The 25,615-nt window shown below is 40.1% G+C and overlaps 1 protein-coding gene across 1 annotated transcript in view; it reads left to right on the top strand.

The window, feature by feature from the left end:
- The first annotated feature begins 7,457 nt into the window (after nucleotides 1-7,457).
- LOC117821765 (oxysterol-binding protein-related protein 2-like) overlaps nucleotides 7,458-25,615 on the top strand; it is a 57,371-nt gene continuing 39,213 nt past the window's right edge. The window contains exon 1 of the mRNA XM_034696254.1: nucleotides 7,458-7,569. The gene's annotated coding sequence lies outside the window, so the exon portion shown is untranslated. The remainder of the gene's footprint in view (nucleotides 7,570-25,615) is intronic.

Raw genomic sequence — 25,615 nt, forward strand, 5'->3', positions numbered from 1 at the left:
ATACACGGCTGCTCAGAGATCACGTTACTTCAACCCTCTGAATCTGATCCAGAATCTGATCCTGACGGAGAGGCGCCTGTAGCAGGACCTTTCTGAACCATTGGTCATAGATTTAGTGTTTCTTGTTGTTTTATTTATCAGTATGTAGACGTGTGTCTTGGTACACAGCTACGAACATGTAGCTATGTGGCTATGCTAACTAGCGCTAGCACTTATCCATGATAAATAAAAATCATCCACTAGATCTTCAAATCTGCAGACGTGGGGAGTAAAACCGACCTCTGCCAGAAAGGCAGCAGGACCTTTCTGAAGGATTGGTCACAGATTCTGTGTTTCTTGTTGTTTTATTTGTCAGTATGTCGACGTGTGTCTTGGTACACAGCGTCAGCTACCGCTACCGCTACCGCTACAGTACAGCTACAGCTACAGCTACAGCTACAGCTACAGCTACAGCTACAGCTACAGCTACAGCTACAGCTACAGCTACGAACACATAGCTATGTGGCTATGCTAATTAGCGCTAGCACTTATCCATGATAAATAAAAATCATCCACTAGATCTTCAAATCTGCAGACGTGGGGAGTAAAACCGACCTTTGTGTTTATTAAGACAGCCTACAACTAGCATGCCTCCCTCCTAAGCTCCTTGTTAGCACACATTTGTGCAGGGAATGAAAAACGGAGGAGGGGTTCAGTATTATTTTATACAGTCTATGGGCTGAACAAGCTCCGAGCTCTGACTCCGTGACAGACCGGATATTGTTGTTACGTAACAAAAACACTGAAGTCTGAAACGGCTCGTTTCACACACATTTACAGAAAGGTGTAGAAATTAAAAAAGGGGCAGAATGGATTTTTTTCATTCTCGGGGGGTTTGTAGACATGCCAGGGAAACATATTTCAGGTAAAGAACCATTAAAAAGTCCATTTTGCATGATATGTCACCTTTAAACCACCTAAAATAAGGTGAATAGATATTAAGAAGCTGCAGTTTCAGAAACAAAGGAGCAGATGAGACGTGTGTCTTCCATCGTGTTTCCATCCTAACAAAGCCTTTCTGAAGGAGCAACATTTTATGGAGAGTCATAGGAAAAGTACTAGCACAAACTATATTAATTAATTAGAATTCAAAATATGAAAGATTATTCATTAGTTTTTCTGCCAACCCAATTGATTTGTTCTTTCCAACTCAGATTCTCATCAACAAAGAGGTCGCAGAGGATGACGTTGAAGGTGGAGAAAGATGTATTTACAACCAGCATTTCCCTGATGATGACTGTTATTTCCTCTTCGTCAACATGAAAGAAAAGTTATTTTGGTAGCAGGAATAAACTTTTTTCCTTGCAAGCATAAAAACATTAAATGTCAACGATGGCGGGATGACGCACAAGCCTGACGGACGACTATTAGCACCATTATTTGTTTGTGTGTGTGTTCGTTTTACATTCTGTATGAACAGCACATTACTGTCTTTGTGTGTGTGTGTTTGTGTGTGTGTGTGTGTGTGTCAGCAGGACTCTGCGTCCCACTGTGAGGTTGAATGGACACCATTTTCTCCTCTGTGCGATTGTTCTCTGCCTGTACCCTCCTCCTCCTCTCCTACTCGTTGTCATTCTCTGTTCTTTTCTCTCTCATGCTTGTTATGTAACTCTGGGAAGAGAATTACACTGCTTGTCTGTCTGCTGCTTCCTACAAGTGCCACTCATTACTGCAGATTCCACATTTCTGTGGGCAGTCATGTGAGGAACCCAGTCTTAACAGCAAAGAAAGCCATGTTTTTTCATACATTATTTTCTGTTTGTTAATTAAGATGACCCCGTCTGCCCGACCTTTTCAACCCAGCTCAACGCCAGTTTGTCTGAAACAAATGAGCGGTAAAGCACCAGTATACACAGGTTTAATGAGGTTTGTAGGAAAGTGACCATTAAGCTCAGTCAGTATCCTCTTTTTAAATAAAAAAGGAGGTTTTCAGTTTTAAAGGGAGCTCCTTTGAAAAGTTTTAGCCCACCACTGACTCACATTGTCAATAGCGTGTACAGAAAGACTCAGAGTATATTGTAAATATTGCCACAGTACACCATATGCCTAATTGTGCGTCATGCCTAAGTTACTCTCAAAGCAGGCAGCCAGCTGTTAACATATCAATGACTGACAGGCTACATTATTGATGGAGGGAATAACACACAAAGAGCAGGCTGATATCTCACATAGAGTTGAGGTGTACACAGTGGTGGACGAACAAAGTAAATGTACTTGAGTACATGTTTTGAGTATCTGTACTTTACTTGAGTATTATTTTTTGGGGGACGTATAACTTTGACTCCATTTAAAGACAAATATCATCCTTTTGACTCCTCTACATTTCTATCAGTGCTCTAGTTACTCTCTACTTGATCTTTGAAGTCAGCTGATGAGTTTTCTTTTCTGAAATCAGATCCCAAAAACTGTAAACTGTTGGTGTCCTTGTGTTTGGTTTGTCTCAGTGGTGTAGCTGTACCTCTGTTGAGCGTAGATCAAGCGTTCTTCAGATCAGTCCGTTCAGAAGTTTGGAGAGGCCTGTGTGAAGTTACAAGCTACAGGAGACCCTCCCCCCACCCTGAAGGTAACACAAGACTGGCTGACGACCTGAACAGCTTCTACTGCAGGTTTTCACACCCCTAACCCGAACACTCTGATTTACCTCAGAGCAGGTGAGGCTGGGGAGCACCAAATCCAGCACCCGGACCATCAGCACTGGCGCCCCACAGGGATGTGTTCTCTCCCCACTGCTCTTCTCCCTCTACACCAATGACTGCACCTCAGGGGACCCCTCGGTGAAACTCCTGAAGTTTGCAGACGACACCACCGTCATCGGTCTCATCCAGGACGGAGACGAGTCTGCTTACAGACAGGAGGTGGAACAGCTGGCTCTCTGGTGTAGTCAGAACCATGTGGAGCGGAACCCGCTCAAGACGGTGGAGATGACAGTGGACTTCAGGAGAAGCCCCCCCCACTCCCCCCCTCACCATCCTGAACAGAACTGTGTCTACTGTGGACTCTTTCAGGTTCCTGGGATCCACAATCTCCCGGGACCTGAGGTGGACCTCCCACATAGACACAATCAGAAAAAAGGCCCAGCAGAGGATGTACTTCCTGCGTCAGCTCAGGAAGTTCAACCTGCCCCAGGAGCTGCTGATCATGTTCTACACCTCCATCATCCAGTCTGTTCTGTGTACCTCCATCACTGTCTGGTTTGGATCTGCAACCAAACTAGACAAACACAGACTGCAACGGACTATAAGGACTGCAGAAAAAATCATCGGTGTCGACCTGCCCCCCATCCAGGACTTGTAGCGGTCCCGGGCCAGGAAAAGGGGCGGTAGCATCACCGCTGACCCCTCACACCCTGGACATAAATTCTTCAAGCTCCTCCCCTCCGGCAGGCGCTACAGATCACTGTGCGCCAAAACAACCCGCCATAAGAACAGTTTCTTCCCCCAGGCTGTCACTCTGATGAACACTAAACCATAACAGTGTCATACCTGTCAGATAAATACTCTCTGTAAATATACATGTAGATATACAATGCAACAATTCTCCAAGCAGAATTCCATATTTCTATTTATGTTATTATTTAACTTCTATTTTATAATGTAAAACTACCTCTGCAACTCACCACTGCACTTTATCATATTATTTTAGCCTGTACATATTAGTCAAGCCTATTTGTTGTTTCTTTTGTATTTATAGCTAAGGTTATTGTTATTATATTTTTTTTAAATTATTTTGTATGTCTTATTCTTATGCCTTGTACAAATAGAGCACAGTTTACCTAAGTCAAATTCCTTGTGTGTTCAAGCATACTTGGCCAATAAAGCTGATTCTGATTCTGATTCTGATTCTGATTCATTTAGTCGTGGCGATGATGGCTATGACTGAGAAGGATGATGATTCTCTACCTGAGCATCACGGACATATTTTAAACCCATGTTTGAGCTTTTGAAATAAAGAATGATTGTTTGTGTTGTTGTAAATCTCTGATCTGTTTACCACACAAACTTCATCACAGCCTCCAAAACATCAGCATCTAACCTGAGAAAGCATGTGGAGGTCTGGAGCTAACACACTGCTTTGATTCCAGAGGAACATTGTAAACTTGTCTGTGCTTGTAGTAACTTAGTTTAGATTTCATGGTAGACTTTTTAGATCTGAAATCATGTTTTCTAGATAAACAGAACGGAGCAGAATGTTCACCCATGCATTCTTGACTGCACTCTACTCAAGTACTGTGAATACTTCAATATTTTTAAAAGCAAGTACTCCTGAGGGGTATACTACGAAGCCGGATTTGCGGTTATCGGGGTAACTTCAGGGTTAACTCTGGATTTTTAGTACTACGAAGGTGGTTCCCGTCTTACCAGGGTAGATCACCATGGTTACTGATGCTGAACTCCTAACCTGCTCCAGGGCAGGTTATGTTCAGGATCAGAGATCAGTTTGGAGAAAACTCCGCCCACTGGCCAATCAGCTCGCTTGATCACAGAGCTCGGTGAGCTGATCGAGCTGTAAGATTTTATATAAAATACTAATGACAGTTATTGATTATCTTTCCTGACATCATACTTAGACAGAGTCTAACATAAGAGTCAGGTGAAGTTTTTCGTCCTTTAATAAATATTAAACTGCACGTGCTTATCTCTTTGAATCAGGTTTTCATTTGTATTTCTCCACAGCGCCCAGTTTGATACCATCAGGGCTGCAGCTGAAATATTACATTTAAAACTGTCACACATGACACAAGTGTAACCGAGGACTTTCAACGATCTGCAATTCAATGGTGAATTGCAGATCTTCCTGAGCAGTGGAACTGTTTGGGGGGGGCATGGCGCTGCCCACGAGAGCGATGTCCCTTGTGGGTATAGGGACATTGAAGTTGCTGCCTGAGAGGACACGGTTTGTCCGTGATTCTTGTTTGGTTCATTAAGCTCACACACTTCTCTTTAGACAGATAAAAGTTGAGCTGATCCCACCGCTGCCACCAGTGTAACTGAGGGCTTTCAATGACGCCTATACTTGATTCAATCAGAGAGAGAGATCACTGTCAGGGGACAAACAGAGGTATTATAGTCAGATCTATCTAATGATGAATAAACAGAGTTATTATAGTCAGATATATCTAATGATGAATAAACAGAGTTATTATAGTCAGATATATTTAATGATTAATAAACAGAGTTATTATAGTCAGATCTATCTAATGATTAATAAACAGAGTTATTATAGTCAGATCTATCTAATGATTAATAAACAGAGTTATTATAGTCAGATCTATCTAATGATTAATAAACAGAGTTATTATAGTCAGATATATCTAATGATGAATAAACAGAGGTATTATAGTCAGATATATCTAATGATGAATAAACAGAGTTATTATAGTCAGATCTATCTAATGATGAATAAACAGTTATTATAGTCAGATCTATCTAATGATCAATAAACAGAGTTATTATAGTCAGATATTTCTTCACTAATGATAAGAAATAAGACGTCTGATCTCTCAGTTCTTCCTTCATGTTTCAAACTCAGCTGTGTTGATCTTAGTCTGGGTGATGTGTTTTCTAATATCAGTGCAGTGTTTGATAAATATGTCGATGTGCTGACAGCAGACTGTCCGTGTCTGTGATTGGTCATAAATTGCCTTCTCAGCCCCCGTTCATGTATTCATGTGAACGCACTCAGGGTATTTCTGGATTGACTCATCATGTTGAAAACCAGCTTCGTGTGACAGATTAGCGCGATCTCCTTTGTCAGGTTCAGTGAAGCCGGATCAGGAGAAGATATCTGGGATATGTTGAACTCGCTTCGTAGTATACCCCTCAGGTGTAACTGGTGGGACTCTGCTGCGTTGTGTTTTTTTTTCTTCTACAAAGATGACCAACAACAGGATCTTTTTTTCTCTTCATATATTCTCTGTTTATCAGATAGAAAATAACCTCAGCTTTTTTAAAACATATGCAGCCCGCCTCCGCTCCTCTCCCCCAGGGATAACATACAAAAGTGGCGGCTGCCAGTAACAAAGCAAAAAATATTACGTACACATTATAGACATAAAACACAGTAATCATACCTGTTAGACAGATAGAAAAGAACCTCAGCTTTTTTAAAACCTAACCAGCGCAAGCATGTGCACGTTCAGCTAGCCTGCTTAAACACGTCCAAAATAACATTTTGGTCATGACATACAAAAGAAATACAATTTAAATCTGTTCAATAAACACATTAAAACACCATACAGGATAAAAGCACACTCAAAATAGATAAATAGATGGAAAAAGATAAAAATTTTTAGCAACAGACACCTACCTCTCCTCCAGGGATAACTATAGACTGTATAAAATATGGACGTAGTATCCATGACGTCACCCATCTGTTTCTGAAGCGCTGTTTTGAGGCCAATCGTTGGGGGCGGCCATATTGCTGCTGTTAAGCGATGTGACGTAAAAAAAGAGGCGGGCTTTGAGCCTCCTAGCCAACAGCTACAGTGTTCCCGCCTGTCAATCAAGTCAGCTGTGCCTCTCATTGGAAGACTCGCAATCTCAATATCTTCGAAATTGCCGTGTTTAGAAAAAAATTCAACCCCCATACAGTGTGCCAATCGAGAAATGAGAAATTCAGACAGCACTTGTTTTTTGAAGCAGGCTGTAAACATGTTTATTTCTGCTGTAAAGATCGGCTTCTTTGAATTGGTGTGTATGTGGTTTCCGGTGTTTCTGGAGCCAGCCTCAAGCAGATCCTTGATGAACTGCAGTTTTTAACACTTCCGCATTGGACTCATATTTGTAATGAAAACTCAACTCAACTTTATTCATAAAGCACCTTTAATACATAAAAACATGCAGCCCAAAGTGCTTCAGAAAATAACAGAGAGAGACAGAAAAGAACAGCAATGGTACAATTATAAAAGGCAAGATTATAAGTAAAACACTTAAAAATAAAATAAAATCAACACAGTAAAATATATAAAATAAGTAAAAGTGGAAAGAAAAGTTTAAAATAAGGTAGCGTTAACAATATCAGATGAATACAAGAAATAAATAGATAAATAATTAATTAAATAAGATAGATAAATGTTAAAGCAATGATTCAAATAATAATGATTAAAATAATACAAATAATATATAATAATAATAATGCAGTCCAGGGCTAAAAATAAATGACTCCAAATTAAAAGCTAGATTAAAAAGGTAAGTCTTAAATGTACTTTTAAAAACACTCAGAGAACTCCCTGTTTTAATGTCCAGAGGCAGAGATCGTGTGTCAATAAATCCTGCTTGTCTTCATATTTGCTCTAGAAAAACAAAACAACACGTATTGGTCAACACGAACTATTCTTTCCTCTCGACCAATCAGCGCGTCCTGTACGTGCTCAAGCGTCCCCTGCGTCGAACGTGATTCACTGCCAACCATGCCTGTCATCCGTCCGACCACGCCCACAGCGAGAGCGACTTCCGCTTCTGTGTCCACCGAAGGCTACTCTCTAGTTTCTGCTCATTTCTCCGGACTCGTCCCCCTCCCCGCACCGTCCAGGTAAGACAACTGACACTTCACAGTCTCAGGTGTGCTGTCGCGTGTCCCAGCTCACAGTTTGAGCTCTGCTTGTCGCGTGTGGGAACAAGGATAGCTGCTAACTATGCTGCTATGGGATGTTTTTGAGCCCGGACGTTAACGTCGATGCTAGCTGTCAGAGAGCTCCCCGACGTGCTGTCAGAGCTGGAGCTGTCAGCCTGCTGAGAACAAGCTGTACCTCTATCTGTAACCTTTATTCAACCTCATTATGAGTTATAGTCAGGGTCATTTTACAACTAGCCACTCAGTTCATCATGTAGACTGTGTTTGGTATTGTTAGCATCATACAGTGCATGTTAGAGCATTAGGGATGGGTTCCTCTCATGACTGTGGAGACAACAGGTTTATTTGGTTGGCATAAACACTCTTTGTTATTGAGCTCTCTCTGGTGATCAAGCACACTGGATAGAATGCCCCTACTTTTACTACTTTACCTTGAAAAAAGAACAAAATCTGCAAATAGAACAAGTGAAAATTTGCTTGGTAAAATTTCTTAAAATAAGACTTCATATTTAGAAAACTGTGATCTTAAAATTAGCAGGGAAAACTTATTTTAAGCAATATTTGACCAGTATTTTAAAGTGTCTCAGAATAAGACAGGAATGATAACAATTAGTATTGTATCACTCAAAATAAGATTTCTGCACTAATACATTTCATGTCAACTTCTTCATTTGAGATATATTCACATTCATTTGAGTTGTATTATAGCTGCACTTCTCTAGATTTAAGACCATCTTGTACTTGAAATAAGATGACAAAGTTGAATTTGAGCATTTTGAGATATAGTCTTCTCATAGTGAGCTGGATATAATAATATTCAGTCATGTTGTTCTTCAAGGATAAGCCAGCTATGCTGTAAAGTAGGTGTTTCATTGTGTGCATGTAGTTTGAGGATGTATATTTTTATCTGATTTAGAAGAAACAGTGTCTGAAAACTGTAACCCACCCTTAAAAAAAACAACTTCTCTTTCTTTCTATCTTTCTTTTTTCAATGGAGCTGTTTTCTGATAGACTCTCCAATAAAATGCATTTACTTAAATCAAGTAAAGGGTTTGTCTTAAATCAAGATATCCGTCTTCTACAAATAAGATCTCAGCTTGAAAAATGTATGAAATGTTAAATAAACCTTGTTTCTTCTAAATTAAAACTCAAAACAAGATCATTTCAAGATTGTATGACTTCATAAGATATTTAAGATGTCTTAAAACAAGTCCCTCTATCTTGCTCAAATGTTACTTGTTAAGTAAATGTATCTTAAATCAAGTGGGAGAAGACATTTTGACTAAAAATGAGACAATTTCACTTGGTAAGATTTTGAGTTTTTGCAGTGCAGGCAGTCCCAGCAAGTTATCAGGTATGTCATAAGGTGAAATGTGGAAGACATGATAATGATGACACACAGCTGGGGAGAACTCCTGTCCTCTGAGTCCTTTATGTAATATTAAGACCTGTGAAGAAACACCTTGGTTATTAGCAGCCTTTATCTTAGGTAAGGCCACCTCTTATCGTGTTTTACAGCTTGAGCCACAGCCTGTTCAGTTCTCCATCTCTATCTGGATGTGTCCCACAGAGCAGCCCAAACACTGCTCTCTCCTTTAAAGCCAGTGCACTGTAAGTCAATGACACTGAAGTTTGCACCGACACAGCAGGCTGTTTGTCTGCTCCTCTCTGCACAGACGGATCCCTCAGGGGCACAGACTGTGTTCCTACGTCAGCTGTCCTCTGGTGATGACGATCCTCAGGAAAGTGCTCACTCTGAGACAAAGAGGCTGTTTAGATAGACTCCAATATCGTGTTGCTTGGCAGAAAAATATTTTGACTACCACTTTGGAACATTTGATTTCAGCGACATACAAAGGGTGCAGACTGATGTTTGGTAAACATACAAGATATTTTGCCCTATTCAAATTAACATTTAGAAATTAATGTTTTTATCAAGCGGCAACCTCCGGTCGAAAAATATGAAGCCCATGCTGAAGTGTTATAAACTGCAGTTCATGGAGCGTCCACTTGAGGCTGTCTGCAGAAACACTGGAAACCACATACACACCCATTCAAAGAAGACGATCTTTACAGCAGAAATAAACATGTTTACAACAAACACTTCCCTCCACAACATAGGAGCCATGTAAAAATCACAAACAAAAACAAAACAATCACTGAGGGATTCAGCAACCAAGAAAATATATATAGACATATACATACACACATTGATATGAACGGCATACATACACATACAATGCATGCATACACATACAATGCATACATACACAAGTACATTCATGCATACATATAAACATGCATACACATATTTGCACCTTGTGTAACTTGAAATTATAACACAATAACAGTTGAGCTTCAATCTTAATTCTATGTATTTTTTCACATTTATTTAACCCTTTAAAATATATCTAAACAGTGGATTTTATGAAACATTATGAGAAATGAATCTATTAATTGACTGAATTTTAAAATGTTACACGTCTTATAAAAGATAATTTCGATTTTTTTATATTTTTTGTAATTTTTTTTGTTTAAGGGTAATTATTTAAATATTTTTTTTAGCTACATTTTCAGTTGAGTTATACAGAAAATGATAAGGAAACATCTATTTGCGTAGCTGAAGATTGAGATGCTGCTTTTTATGTTAATATATGGATGTACATCTATTTCAAGTCACATCAGTAACATCCAAGTGTCTCTGATTACACTTTGCATTTCATGAATAACAATATTAAAGACGTCTCTAAGAGGCAGGCAGCGGATGATCTTTATTCTTACATAACACGAGACACCAGACCGCCCCCCCTGGACTTACAGCTGTTGTCATTGTTTGGTGTCTTCCTCCCAAAGGTGTCTTAATTACCCACACAGTAAGCTGCTATGGTGATAGTCTCCATCTGAGAGGGGAGCATCTCATTGTACCAGCAGAGTGAGGCATGAGCGATCTGTGTGTTTGTTCTGTAGTTGCCTCAAAGCGTGTATTCTGTGAACACCTTTAGGATATTTAAATAGTACGTTTGAGTTCCTGTGGTTTCATTTGAGGGAACAGGAAGGAGATTCAGTAAGGCCAGATTTCAACACGTCTGAAAGGGATGTTGCACGGATGTCTTTGCCAACGCAGGCTGAAGCAGACTCAACACCAGTAGGAGGAGATGTGTTTGATGCAGAGGAAGAATGATTGTAGATGTCAGTGTCCTGTTGCCTGTCAAATCTCATCTTCTGTGTGGAGCATTTAAAGAAACACACACTCTTTATTCCTCTGGATTTCACTTGTTTCTGTGTGTCTCGAATCTGCAGAACGTTTCCACGGGGGATAAGTTTGAGCCAACAATAATCCAGGCAACCATCCAGGCAACAGAGAACCAACACTGTATGGATAATTTATGAAAGAGCAGAGGAGCATGCAGCCAATCAGGAGCCGGTCTGAAGCACAGCCAGTGTATTGTTTGGACCTGCTCTGATTGGCTCATGGAGGCAGGGAGTGGATGTTGGTCAGCAGAGACGAGCTGTGAGAACAGGCCTGAGACAGACTGTTATGTCAGACTGCTGTCTTCATTGGCCGAACTTGGAAAGCATAAATAGATTAATGTGTTTAATAACTGAAGATCAACTTTCAGGTTGGATCAATGTGGAGGAATAAGATTTAGAATATATGTATGTAATGTGAAGAACAGGGACTTCAGGAGTCATTCTTTTAGTTCTATTTTCCTTCTACATCAAAATACGACAACCAGATGTGAGGTAACGAGACGGAGAGCAACCATAGACTGTAAATAAAAATGGACCACGTTGCTCCGCCTCTTCCCGTTGTACAGTTCTGAAGCCAAAAAATCCTGCGCCGCCATTGTGCAGCCAGAGCCTGCAAAGCCACTGTAACAAGCTCCGCCCTACAGCGTAGCGTCACAAGACGCTGTGTGTCCTTTGAAGTTTCCCTCTACGGCGGCTGTGAATCAAAGGAAACCTGGAAGTAAAACCTGTTTTTTAACCTCTAATAACTAACGAAAAAGAAACTTTTCAGGAAAAAGAGTCCTTGGACACAAAACAGTCAAATAATAACTACATATCACCACAGCATACGGAGGGGAGAAACATTCGTATGATGTCTATTTATTTTTTAAAGTTTGATGGATTTTTTTACCTATACTGCAGCCAGCCACCAGGGGGCAGACACACTGCTGAAAGCCTCACCAACAGGGCCGTGTCCGGCACGCTTGAGAGCAACCGACTGAGTTTATATTTAGTTCAGATATCAATCTTTATACTAGTCTTTTCAATAAAGAGGAAGAAAATGTGTTGATTTGCACGTAATGGAGCTTATAACTAGCCTTTCAGAAGTCAACCAGAGCAGGATCAGGACCAAGCTGCAACCTCCGGTCTAAAATATTGAATGTCAAATGCGGAAGTGTTAAAAACTGCAGTTTCTCGAGTGTCCACTAGAGGCTGGCTGCAGAAACTCCAGAAACCACATACACACCCATTCAAAGAAGACGATCTTTACAGCAGAAATAAACATGTTTACAGCCTGGAACAAAAAAAAAAGTGTAGTCTGGATAGCTCATTTCTCTATCAGCACACACTGTACGGGGGGGTGAACTTTTTTCATAAAGCGGCAATTTCGAAGATATTAAATCTATGAGTTTTCCATTATGAGAGCCACAGCTGACTTGGTTGACAGGCAGGAACACTGTAGCTGTTAGCGAGGAGGCTAAAGGCCCGCCTCTTTACCTCAAAGTAGCTCCACAGCAGTTAGGTTGAGTTCAGCATTTCCAATATGACCGCCGCCACCTATTGGTCTCTAAACAGCGCTTCAGGAACAGATGGGTGACGTCACGGATATTACGTACATTATTTATACAGGATATGATTACAATGGATGACTGGCTGCAGTATAGGTCACAAACCCTGCCTCCGCCTTGTTAATAGATGGGACAAACGCTACAACTCAAAAGTTTGGAAACACCTTCTCATTCAAGGGTTTGTATTTATTGTAATGATTGTAAACACTGTAGATTAATACTGAAGACATCCAAACTATGAAAGAACATATATGGAATTATTGAATGAACAAAGACGTGTTAAACAAAGCAGAATCTGTTTTATATTTTAGATTCTGTAAAGTAGACCCCTTTTTCCTTCATGACAGCTTTGCACACTCTTGGTATTCTCTCAGTCTGCTTCATGAAGTGGTCTCCTGGAATGGTTTCTAATGAACATGAGCCTTGTCAAGAGTTCATTTGTAGAATGACTTGCCTTCTTAATGTGTTTGAGACCATCAGTTGTGTTGTTCAGAGGTAGGGTTAGTACACAATGGATAGCCCTATTTGACTACTGTTGTAATCCAGATTATGGCAAAACCAGATTATTTCATAGTTTTGATGTCTTCAGTGTTAATCTACAATGTTGACAATAATTAAAATAAATAAAAACATTGAATGACAAGTTGTGTCCAAACTTTTGACTTGTAGTGTGGGTAATTTGATTTTAAAAAGAAGATTGATTGACAGCTCTCCTGATAAATGCAGGCTCTGGCAGCGTTTTGTTCTGGATTAGCAGAGTAGAGGAGGAACGGTATGAGTAAATGTAGATAACACAAGAGTTATTGCACTTTCCATGTGTGTATTAATAATGATGTCACCCGTCTGTTCCTGAGTGCTGTTTTGAAGCCGATCGTTAGCGGGTGCCATATTGGAAATGCTTAACTCAACCTAACTTCTGTCGAGCTAGTGTGAGGTAAAGAGGCGGGGCTTTAGCCTCCTCTTAAGTTTAAAAAACTCTTAAGTTTAATATCTTCGAAATAAACAAGTTATATAAAATTCACCCCCCCCGTACAGTGTGTGCTGATAGAGAAATGAACTATTCAGACCTAAAACTGTTTTTTGAACCAGTCTGTAAACATGTTTATTTCTGCTGTAAAGATCGTCTTTTTTGAGTAGGTGTTAAAGTGGTTTTTGGTGTTACTGCAAATGGACAGCGTAGCTCCGCCATTTCCCATTGTATGGTTTTGAATCCAAAATGTCCCGTTCCAGAACGCTGCCATCTTGTAAATTTTCTGCAGCCAGAGTCTGTGCAGTAGGAAATTTGTGTGTTTCCACGGTAACAAGCTCCACTCTACAGCGTACCGTCCCGGGGTCCTACGGAGTTTCCCTCTGCGGCAGCTGTCAATCAAATTAAACCCGGAAGTAAAACCCCGTTTTTTAAACTCTAATAACTAACGAAAAAGAAACTTTTCAGGAAAAAGAGGCCTTGAACACAAAACAGTCAAATAATAACTACATATCACCAAAGCATACGGTGTATTTACTTTTTTAAAGTTTGACTGCAGCCCCATTCAAATGAATGGAGGAGATGGAGTTTTTGACCTATACTGCAGTCAGCCACTAGGGGGAGCAGTTTTTGTGGCAGCCTCACTTCCAGCCGAGCGAGATGACGTCCAGTTCATATACAGTCTATGGTTTCTGCAGCCAGCCTCAAATAGACGCTCGAGGAACTGCAGTTTTTAGCACTTCAGCATGAACTGCATGATATTTAAAGACCGGAGGCAAAAAAAAAAAAAAGACTTACATTTTTCAGCAGACATTTGAAGACAAAGCTTTTATTGAAAAGATAAAAGATAAAAATGGATTCTCAGTTTCTCAGCCTAACACAAATTTGGTTTTGTTGTGCAAAGTTTGATTTGGATCTCCAATTACTCAGTCTTAGATGTTGAACTCAAAGTAATGAAAGGTCTGTAATTCATCAACATCATTTAGTGCACCACCATTCAAACTGACTGAAAGAAGCTAAGCACAATGTTAGTCCCAGTAAAGTAAAGGTTATCTTGTCCTGATAACCTCTCACAGGAGAAAAATACCAGCCATGCAGGGCTTCACCGGCTGAACCAATCACACGCCAGCACACTAAATGATCACAGAACCAGCCTTTGTGTGTGTATTTTACATGCACTCACCTAGGAGTGTCTCTGTGTTTGCATTCAAGGGTGGACTCGTGACAGAGGTTTCGAGGCGAGATGCTCGACCTGTGTGAAAGTAAGACTCATCCCAGCAGGTTTTACCTCTCAGCAGGTATTGTTGGAACGTGCTGACTCACGCTAAACGGAGTGGCGGTTTATATGTGTGACAGAGTGTTTGCTCAGCATCTGCTCAGAATGAGACTGTTGTGTTCCCAAAGGATTTACTCTTGAGTGCTAACAGGAAGAACATGGAGGGAACAGACTCATCAATTCAGGCAGAGGCAGGGACACAGATCCTCAGGGACTGGATAGGAAGATTGTAAGAAGACACATCCACACCAGGGACACAATCAACGACTTACATTCTTTTGTTTGATTTGACAGGACAGGGTTTGCCCGTCACAAATATGTTCAAGGCATGTTTGTGTATTTTGACTCGGGTATCAGAATCAGAATCAGAAATATGTAAGAAAGTTGAAATATGATAGGTAGCTGTGTTTTCGGTGCCAATCCTTCACCTGTCCTTATTTGTACCAAATAGGGATGGGCAAAGATTTTCGAAATATTCAAATATTTGTTCACTTTGTAAAAATCAAAGAGTTACTTTGAATATTTTGTCATTTCAAAAGTACAATTTTGCATCGTTTTACCGGTGCCTGGTTGTAATACGGTATTCCCGCCAGACGGTGGCTACAGAGCGTCTTAAAGCTGTTTGCTAACCGCATTAAATAACAGAAGAAGAACGCTAACTGCATCAAATAGTAAAAGAAGAAGAAAACATTAGTGACACTCACTGTGATTTTCTCCGTTTCTGAATCTCACACTACTACACACGTATTTCCAGAGAGTACCAAACACATCATCATGGTGTTCATGTGCAAAGTGTCAGAATTGTTGATGTCAGTACTTTTATATAATTGATTTCCCTTGATTAGTAATAGTGGTGCAACGGAGCATCGTTGATCCGTGATCCGTACGGATGCCTCTCCACGGATCGGCACGGACGTGGTCCGCGGATCGGTTGATGAAAAAAGTTGCGCGTGTTCACGTGATGACCGCATGTAGAATCCACACTCACTCGTGAAGCGCAGCGGTAATCATTGCAAGTGAAGGAGCAGAGGAACATGAAAACCCTCCTGCATCTTGTAAGTCACATGTATTGGAGCATTTTTGGTTTCCCTGTGAAATACAGTGAATGCTGAATGTGCTTTAACCACGTTATGAAATTCTGTTGCGCACCCACTAGACCAAAGGCCGTCAATACGCGGCCCGCGGACCACATCCGGCCGTCTATTTGTGGCCCCCGAACTGATATTCCTTCACTCTGTGTTTTGGTCGGGTCACCGTGTGTTTACCAGGACTTGTCACCATGTCAACGATACGCAGACAGGCTGTTACTGGGTCACTTAGAGTCCACTGCTGCGAGTGCAATTTTTAACTTTCACTTTGGTTTATGGAGCAGTTCACATGTTGGCACTTTGCCAGCTGTAGGACCCTAGAATGCAAGAAAACGGTGTGTTCCAAGTTTGCAGCTCAAAGAAAAGTGGACGGTGAAAATCAGCAAATGAAAGAAGAATGGAGTGAAACTTTTGAAGTTCCTCTGCTCCTTTACTTGCCATGCCATGAAATGCAGTGAATGAGGCAGGACTGGGCCCACAGTAAATTTTGAGTTGACTGTTGTTTTTATTTAATGGGCAAAAGTTTACAAGTGTTTTACAAAATAAATGGAGGACAAAGTTATATTTGTCTTTTTTTTTTTGCTGATCCGAAAAATGATCCGATCCTTGACTCAAAACCGTGATCCGATCAGAACCGTGAGTTTTTTGATCCATGCACCCCTAATTAGTAAGTCCTGCATGATACGACGAAAGCCTGTAATGTCCCGTAACATTATTCAGTATTGCATTGGCGATGTGACGACTATAATTAAGTATGCATAACATCCCATGCCATACGCCACACGCCACACGGGTCTGTTGTTATCAAGCAAGGTTGAGCTCGCGGACATTGAATGGGGAAGCCGGTTATGCTAAAGGGGGCAGAGCTAACTCCCTACTACAACCCATAGCTGGATTCAAGTGACAGATAAAGTTTTTCACAACTCAGCAGATAATCCTCCTCCCTCTCTATCCTCACAGTGAGCTCCTGTTTATTCCTGATCCCATAAAAAGAAGGTAGAGTCACAGAGTTCAGGGAAGCTGCACAGTGATAGAATCAAAGTGTCCCATATATTCCAGATGAGGGAATCTCCGCTGGTCCATACATCACAACACACGTCACCAGGTGATCTGCACGCTGATTGGCTATCATGGCGCGATGGATTCGCTGGAGTTCAGCTATCAACTCTCGCGAATCATTTGCGCAAATCGCGCCGTTTGTGACGCCCAATTCGCGCCGCCAGACCACTACTCGTGTCTGTTTGCATCTCTACATTGAATTTACATGTAATTCATTCGCGGAATAATTTTATTTGCGTTTGGTGAGAACACCATATTACAAGCCAGCACTGGAATCATTCGACAGTGAAAGAGGGGGTATTATATACTGTCCCTCTGGTACCTCTGTTGTAACGTAACATGATTTACAGCAAACAAAATCCCTATTTTCCTCACACTGATGTTTTAGAAAAACCCTCATTTCAGCCTCTGTCTGAAACGCTTTGTTTTAGCTGCTGTCTCTTTAAGGCCCCCTGCTCCACAAATCCCCTTTCCTCTGATTGGCTAGCCCTCTGGAGGTCTGAAGGAGGCGGAGCTATGGGCAGGCTGTTTCCTTCTGTGTTGCCAGGGGCGTGCCGTTATACTGTGCCAGCAACACAGATGAACTAGCTAGCAAGTTACATTTATGTTGTGTTTTGCCTTTATTAGATTGGACAGCTGAAGAGAGACTGGAAACGTGGAGAGTAGAGAGCGGGCGAAGACATGCATGAATGGTCACGGCCAGGAGTCGAACCGGTGACCTCTGCGACTGTAGCCTCTGTATGCGGGGCACTTAGACCGCTAGGCCACCTGTGCCCCTATATCTTTGTTTTAGTATGATAAAGCATAGTATACCCTCTGATCAGGGATGCCGCGATCATGATCTCAACTTTTGGATCAGAGCTGATCTGGGCATTTATTAATTGATTAGGGAAATATGACTTGTTTTTGTTTTTGTCTCGCCTTATGAGTCCTTCAGTATGATTTTAATTCCATGTAAAAAAAACTAGGATTAAGTCAGTTCTTGTCCATCACTAGGTTTTTGTCAACAATATGTTCCTTGCTCTTCTCTCTTTCCTCATCCTCCCTCAACCTTCATGTTACTTTCATTTGCCACCAAATTGAAATCAGCTAATCTGGTGGTAAATGACAGGTCGCTGGTTTTGGCGACCCTTGTAGGAATGCAGGCTGAGTGCTGAGCCTTGAACACGAGTCTTCAGCGTGTGTGCTGGCAGTGGTTTGGGCGGGTCAGTGTTTACTCCATTTGTTTTGTGATTTGCTTCCTGGGCTGATGTCCTCATACACGGTCCAAAGACTGATGCAATCTGGAGGTTGCTGTAGTTTCATGTGCTGTTTCTGATGAAGACATTTTATGATGCCAGAGGTTGTAAAAATGTTATTTGTTGATGTTGCACAGTCTCATACTTCCCCCCCCCCTGAAGGCTTCTGTTGGTTTTTAATGGACAGAGGAACAGGAGATGTCAAAGGGTGAAATATAAAAGGAAAAGGGACAAGATGCCATCTCCCCTTGTACATTTCCAGCCTCTGTAGAGGATCCAGTTCGCATTCCCCTGACATAGAAGCTTTTCTACGAATCACTTTTAACAACAAAAAGTTCTGAATGCCGCTTAAAAGAAGTTTAAGTTTGTGCAATATCTTTGAGTATTTTCACAACGTCCCTGTGCTGTCAGTCAGCTCTTTCCTGTCTCACTTTGTCTTTCTCAACTGTGCTAATTCTGTGTTCCTTCAACAGAACTCAGTCCTCATTTTTTCCCCTTTCTTTCATTTTTATAGCTTGATGTTATCCTTTTTAAATATCTTCTTTTAATGATTTTTAAATGTCTAATTTCTATGAATTTTCTCGCCTTGTTCATGATTCTTTTGATAATTAGTTAGTGTGAATCAAAACAAACATCCACACAATGTTTTCCTCTAAAGTGGTTATTCCTCTGTGCTCTGTCGTCTACAACAGCGGCCTCTTGTCTCCATCACTATGTTATCAGAATCAGATTCAGAAATACTTTATTTATCCCGGGGAGGGAAATCCGGTCATTACAGAGCTCTTATAAACAGTATGTAAGAAAGTCAAAATATGAAAAGAAGAAGGAATAAGATAAGATATAAATGTGAATAAAATAAAATAAGATAGAATAAAATAAAATGGAACAAAATAGAATAATGATCAAATAAAATGAATTAAAATAAAGATCAAATCAAATAAAGATCAAATCAAATAAAGATCAAATCAAATAAAGATCAAATAAAGATCAAATAAAATAAAGATCAAATAAATAAAATAAAGATCAAATAAAATAAATTAAAATAAAGATCAAATAAAATAAATTAAAATAAAGATCAAATAAATAAAATAAAGATCAAATAAAATAAATTAAAATAAAGATCAAATAAAATAAAGATCAAATAAAATAAAGATCAAATAAAATAAAGATCAAATAAAATAAAGATCAAATAAATAAAATAAAGATCAAATAAAATAAATTAAAATAAAGATCAAATAAAATAAATTAAAATAAAGATCAAATAAATAAAATAAAGATCAAATAAAATAAAAAAAAAGATCAAATAAAATAAATTAAAATAAAGATCAAATAAAATAAATTAAAATAAAGATCAAATAAATAAAATAAAGATCAAATAAAATAAATTAAAATAAAGATCAAATAAAATAAAGATCAAATAAAATAAAGATCAAATAAAATAAAGATCAAATAAAATAAAGATCAAATAAAATAAAATTCAATAAATAAAGATCGAAAAAAAGTAAAGTTCAAGTGAAATAGAATAAATTAAAATAGAATAACATTAAATAGAATAAAATTAATATCAAATCAAATAAAGATCAAATCAAATATTACTAAATACTAACAAATACTGCAACTAATAATAAATATAAATAATACTATTCTTCTGAATTTATTCTCTCTAAAATGTAATTGCTGACTGAGGACGCCCCGATCAGATTTTTTTTTAATATTGAGTATCTGCTGATACCGAGTCCCAATGCAACACTTCTATTTACCTGGATAATAAAGCTGCACACCTTTTTTCCTTTTGATTATGAGGCTTGTTGATAATAACAACCAAAAAACAAAAAGATATTAGTAAAGTAAGGCAAAAATTGCACAACATGGCAAAAGACAAAAGTTGAAGCCATAACTGCTGTGGCACCCAATATTTACATACTATACCTTCTTTTTAAATTATCAGTCATTATTACCCGGCTGTCTTACTGATCTTCCGGCTGTGTAAGAAGCTTGATTCTGATTGGTCAAAACCCTTTGACGACAGTTATTAACTTTCACTAACATGAGCAACACCAGAGACAAACTGATCACACGTCATGTCAAATCAATCCACAGAAAAGAGTTCAGACACATTTAGCTTCTGCTTGTTGACACCACAGATCGTAAGGTGAGGTAAAACCATTAGCTACAGTTAGCATGCTAAATCAGCAGGCTACAGATGTTTCCATATTGGATCCTGTCCATCAATATGATGAAGGAGTGGAGCAGGAGAGAGAAACTTTAGGTTAGTGATCTCTACAAAGAAAGTTAAACCATGAGCGGTGGTGATGATAGCAGCAGGGTTCAAAGTTGTGACATTAGTTTATTTTTAAAGGTGTGTGAACCGCAGAGCTCAGAGAAGAAGGAGAGCTGAATGAGGACAGTTTCATGTTCAATCCACCACAACAGGCAGAGAAGAATCTATCACCATAGAGCGCTCACTGATGAGGAATCACTATTTTTAAAAACTGTAAACATAAATCATTTTAAATAAATAAATTGTCTTTATTCAATGTTTTGCTTCACGTTGTGGTCTTGTCTCACCCTGTCAGGATTATTTTTCCCATTACAACCTGCTAACCATACATCATCCCTTACTTAATCATGTCCATTAAAAAAAACTGCTACAAACACTGACAATCTCCTCACTCAAATCAGACAGTGCACTTATATACTTATCTTCAGCTTATTCCATTTATCTTTGTCCAGCTGGCGTTATGTAATCATTTTACATGCTCTGCTGTATCCGCCCACAGAACCAGTGTGCATGCAATACTGCATGGATCAACTCCAAAGTGAGGAAATCAATCCAGTGTGCAGTGAGGCTTAGCAGTGACATTAGACAACTAACTGCAATCACACCATGTTTTAAACCTCTTCACATGTTGCTGCAGACTTTGCTGTGCTTTGCTTGAGACAGCCGGACACACTGCAGATTCAAAAGATGGCAGAAAACCTGTGTTGAAAGTGATGAATTCAACCACCTTCTCTGCTATCTTCTTGGCCTTTTGCTCTCATAAGGATGTTCCTCCCTCTTCTGAAGTCCAGGGTTTGTGTCTTTGGCACTGCAGCGTCTCCTTTAGTTCTTTAGAGAGTTCCTGTGCGTGTTTGGATGTCTTATGAAATTGGTAGTGTTGAACGCAGCTCCACTGCTACTGCCTCACCCGGGACTTCCACCAGATCCGTGTCCGGCCCATCTTTGATCCGCTGCAGTCCGGCTCTGTGCTCTCTCGTCCATCAACACCCACTAGCTCAGGAGTAGGACCACTAGAGAGTTGGAGTCATGTGACTGAGGTTTTCCTGCGGTAATCACTGAATCAAGGATTCTCCTCCTCCTCTCCTCCTCCATGTTGTCTTTCTGGTCCTCTGAAAACCTCTGACCTGTTGACTCCAGGCCTGGCTCTGCTCATCATGACTTTGGTTTGTTGTTGTAGTTAAGTGAAATACGATCTGGTGATAACACAGAGTGTTTTATTCTGAAAATTAACCGGATGTTTTCATTTTGTTTTGGTGAAACCTGACTTCCTGTCCCGCTCCATCTGCTCTGTTGAGATTGATGCGTCGTGCTCTGGCATCCGGCACAAATAGAAGTCTTGTGTATCTGATCCGGAGGACTCCGACCTGCTGGATCAGAGACGCAGCCGGAACGCACAGAGCGGATCCAGTGGAAGTTAACACATTGACTAGAATAGAAACCTATCAGATCTGGTGCTGTGACAGATCAGAGACGGAGTGGACACGGATCTGGTGGAATTTTGCCGTCATGAATCCATTGCAAGTGGCTGTTGAACTGTTTTGACTTTCTGGTTTAAAATATTTCCACAATGCTGACATTAAAGCCTCTGGGTTCTTGATGCTAATGCAACACACCTCTGTCCTGTGTTATTTCCACTTTTGAGCGATGTGTCCCAGAAGAGTTAGCCATAAAGCGGTTGTTGTTGCTGTGCACATAAAGCTTAAGCCGTGGCTGGAGTTCCACATCAGTGTCCCATTTATTATTCTTGTACTACATTGAGACAGTTAGGTAAACTCAGAATGCTCAGTTAAGCTAAGCTAGGCCCAGTGTTGCCAACTTAGTGACTTTGTCTCTATATTTAGCGAGTTTTCAGACCCGTCTAGCAGGTCTAAAAAGCAACTAGCGACAAATCTAGCGGCTTTCTCTGGTGTTAATGGAGACTTTTTGAGACTGACGTGAAAACATGTATCGTTCTTACTCTACTCAACGAGCAGTGGATGCTGCTGTGAATCCCTCCTAGCTTCAGGCGTTCACCCCTCAGCATCCAGACTGCAAATGTATCACACACGAAGACACCGCTGGCTGATCCCACCTACTGCCTCATATTTGGTCCATTTAGATAGTTCATGTAGATTGTATACAACAAACATGTAGAAAATGTTCTGGTTGAAAAATGTAATGTTTGACTTTGATTTGTTTTAGGCTCTTTAGTGTAGTTATAAACATATTTAGAGTGTTTTTTAACCTCTTTTTGTCTCTCCCTCAACGTTACTCGCCTCTCCTACAGCGTCTATTACAATTACAATTATGCAAATTAAGCGATGACGTCATTTAGCGACTTTTAGGAGAGCCAATAACTACTTTCCTTACTGAGGAGCTGGCAACACTGGTTAGGGCTGGCTGATAGAATGATAACGATAATTATCGCGGCATCATTTTTTAAATATTAATATAACAAATGTACGATAAAACTTTGATATATTTAAACCTGTTATTACAGCCCACAACCACTGGAAAGGGAGGGGTGCAAGTGTGTTTTAAACGCTAGTTCCCACCCAACATTAATCTGAAGAAGTCGGCATTGAGCAGCCAATCATGTCGCAGAGCAAGAGGTAGGCGGGGCTTAAAGATGCTTGGAGTGGACTATAAACAGCTGAAACGAGCGACAGCGACACTTAAGAAAACGCAAAATCTAGCAGCTCAAAGCAGAGTGGAAACATGCTCGACAAGAAAGGCCACTAAACTTCACCAGTTAAGATATTTTGGCGATTTACTACACTACTTAATCCAGATATAAGCTAACAAACCGTCTGGTTTCTTCAACTTTCACAGAAAAAAAATCTGCCTTTAAAGGTGACATATCACGCTTTTTTCATCAATATATATTGGTCTAAGAGGTCCCCAAAACATGTCTTTAAAGTTTATGCTCAAAAAAACACTTTGAAATCAGATTTTGGTCTGCCTGAAAATCCCTCTTCTTCAATCCTCCTCAGAACACTCTGTTTTCTCTCTGACCACGCCCCCTCAGGAAGTGGATGTGCCTCGGCTCTCCGGCACGTTGATCTAATGTTTACATGTTGGCTGAATATACACGGCTGCTCAGAGATCACGTTACTTCAACCCTCTGAATCTGATCCAGAATCTGATCCTGACGGAGTGGCGCCTGCAGCAGGACCTTTCTGAAGGATTGGTCACAGATTTAGTGTTTCTTGTTGTTTATTTATCAGTATGTAGACGTGTGCCTTGGGACACCGCTACGAACATGTAGCTATGTGGCTATGCTAATTAGCGCTAGCACTTATCCATGATAAATAAAAATCATCCACTAGATCTTCAAATCTGCAGACGTGGGGAGTAAAACCGACCTCTACCAGAAAGGCAGCAGGACCTTTCTGAAGGATTGGTCACAGATTCTGTGTTACTTGTTGTTTTATTTGTCAGTATGTAGACGTGTGTCTTGGTACACAGCTACAGCTATGAATATGTGGCTATGCTAACTAGCGCTAGCACTTATCCATGATAAATAAAAATCATCCACTAGATCTTCAAATCTGCAGACGTGGGGAGTAAAACCGACCTTTGTGTTTATTAAGACAGCCTACAACTAGCATGCCTCCCTCCTAAGCTCCTTGTTAGCACACATGTGTGCAGGTAATGAAAAACAGAGGAGGGGATTCAGTATTATTTTATACAGTCTATGGGCTGAACAAGCTCCGAGCTCTGACTCCGTGACAGACCGGATATTGTTGTTACGTAACAAAAACACTTAAGTCTGAAACGGCTCGTTTCACACACATTTACAGAAAGGTGGAGAAATCAGAACAGGGGCAGAATGGATTTTTTTCATTCTCGGGGGGTTTGTAGACATGCCAGGGACACATATTTCAGGTAGAGAACCATTTAAAAGTCGATTTTGCATATGTCACCTTTAAAATGATATGAAAGAATTTTTTGATATTTATTGTGAAAATGATTGATATGGACTGATATGAAAAATGCTATTGTGATAACATGTTTTTCAATATCACACAGCACTATGCTAAGTTACTCTCTGAAATACTTTCAGGTGCAAACTGTGCTCTGTGAAAGCTAACGTAAATGACCAAAGTGAGTTCATCGTCTCAAATGAATCCCTGATCAGTTAACAAATGCCCAGACCGGCTCTCTCACTAACAGCTGACTGCATTTATCCAGATTTGTACAGATGTTGTTGAAGTTAGCACCTCCTTTCTCCAGAACAAGTCAGAGGATGTGCTAAAATAGGAATGATTGGTCTTGTGACTGGGGTCGAGTGAATGTGATTTCATTCTTGCGGTCGTACTCTAATAAAAAGGTTGATTGTACACTACTCAGATGCAATCTCTTGCTATTTAACGGTCTTATGATTTACTTTCATTACAGCTTCCTCAGGCAGCGTAGATCCATCCCACCACAAACACTATCAGATGATGTTTTACAAGAGCAGCTGAACGTTAAACTGAATGATTGTTGCTGTGATACCATGTCACAGGGAGAGTTGTTTCCTCATGGTTTGTGTTGTTGAGAAAACAAAGACATAAATATCCCCCCCCCCACACACACACACACACACACACACACATGCCTGTCCCATTAACAGCCCGTTTGTGTGTCAGTCTCGTTAACCAGCAGCAGGACGAGGTGCTGCTAGTAGCGTGCACTGTCAGCGTCTGTCTCGATCTTTATGTCGGTGTTTCTGTGACGCAGCGTGGCGTGTTTGTTTACATGTTACAGCCATGCTCAGTCTCTGGAAATACATGTTAGCATTCTTCTTCTTCTGTTTGCTATCGTGGTTAGCTAACAGCTTTAAGATGCTCTCTAGCCACCGTCTGGCGGGAATACTGTATACTGTAAAATTATACTTTACAATGAGAAAATATTCAAAGTACCTCTTTGATTATTACAAAGTGATTGAATATTTGAATATTTGAAAATCATAGCCCCTCCCTAGTCATAATTGTTACTTTGGATACAGCTTCAGCTTTGTGTAACTTGGCAAAAGGCAAAACTTCTTCCTGTAATAACTGGCATTGGCATTTAACAATGACGGTTGAAGGGTTGTGCTTACGTGTGTTTTGACACAATCAGAAGAAGTGTTTTATTATCTGATCAACTATTTTAGTCTTGTCAACATGACTGTGGTATCACATCTCACGGCTTCTATTGTTCTTTTTGATTCTCTGTTGTGTCCTACGTTTGTTTCAGGGAACTTCCATTGTTTCCTTTTTTACATTTTTACGCTCAGTTAACTAGAAGTTGTCTCTCTGTTGTGGATTGGTTTCCTTCCTCAGCTTTCGTC

The sequence above is a fragment of the Notolabrus celidotus genome, chromosome 11, assembly GCF_009762535.1.
Source record: "Notolabrus celidotus isolate fNotCel1 chromosome 11, fNotCel1.pri, whole genome shotgun sequence".
Taxonomy (NCBI): Eukaryota; Metazoa; Chordata; class Actinopteri; order Labriformes; family Labridae; genus Notolabrus; species Notolabrus celidotus.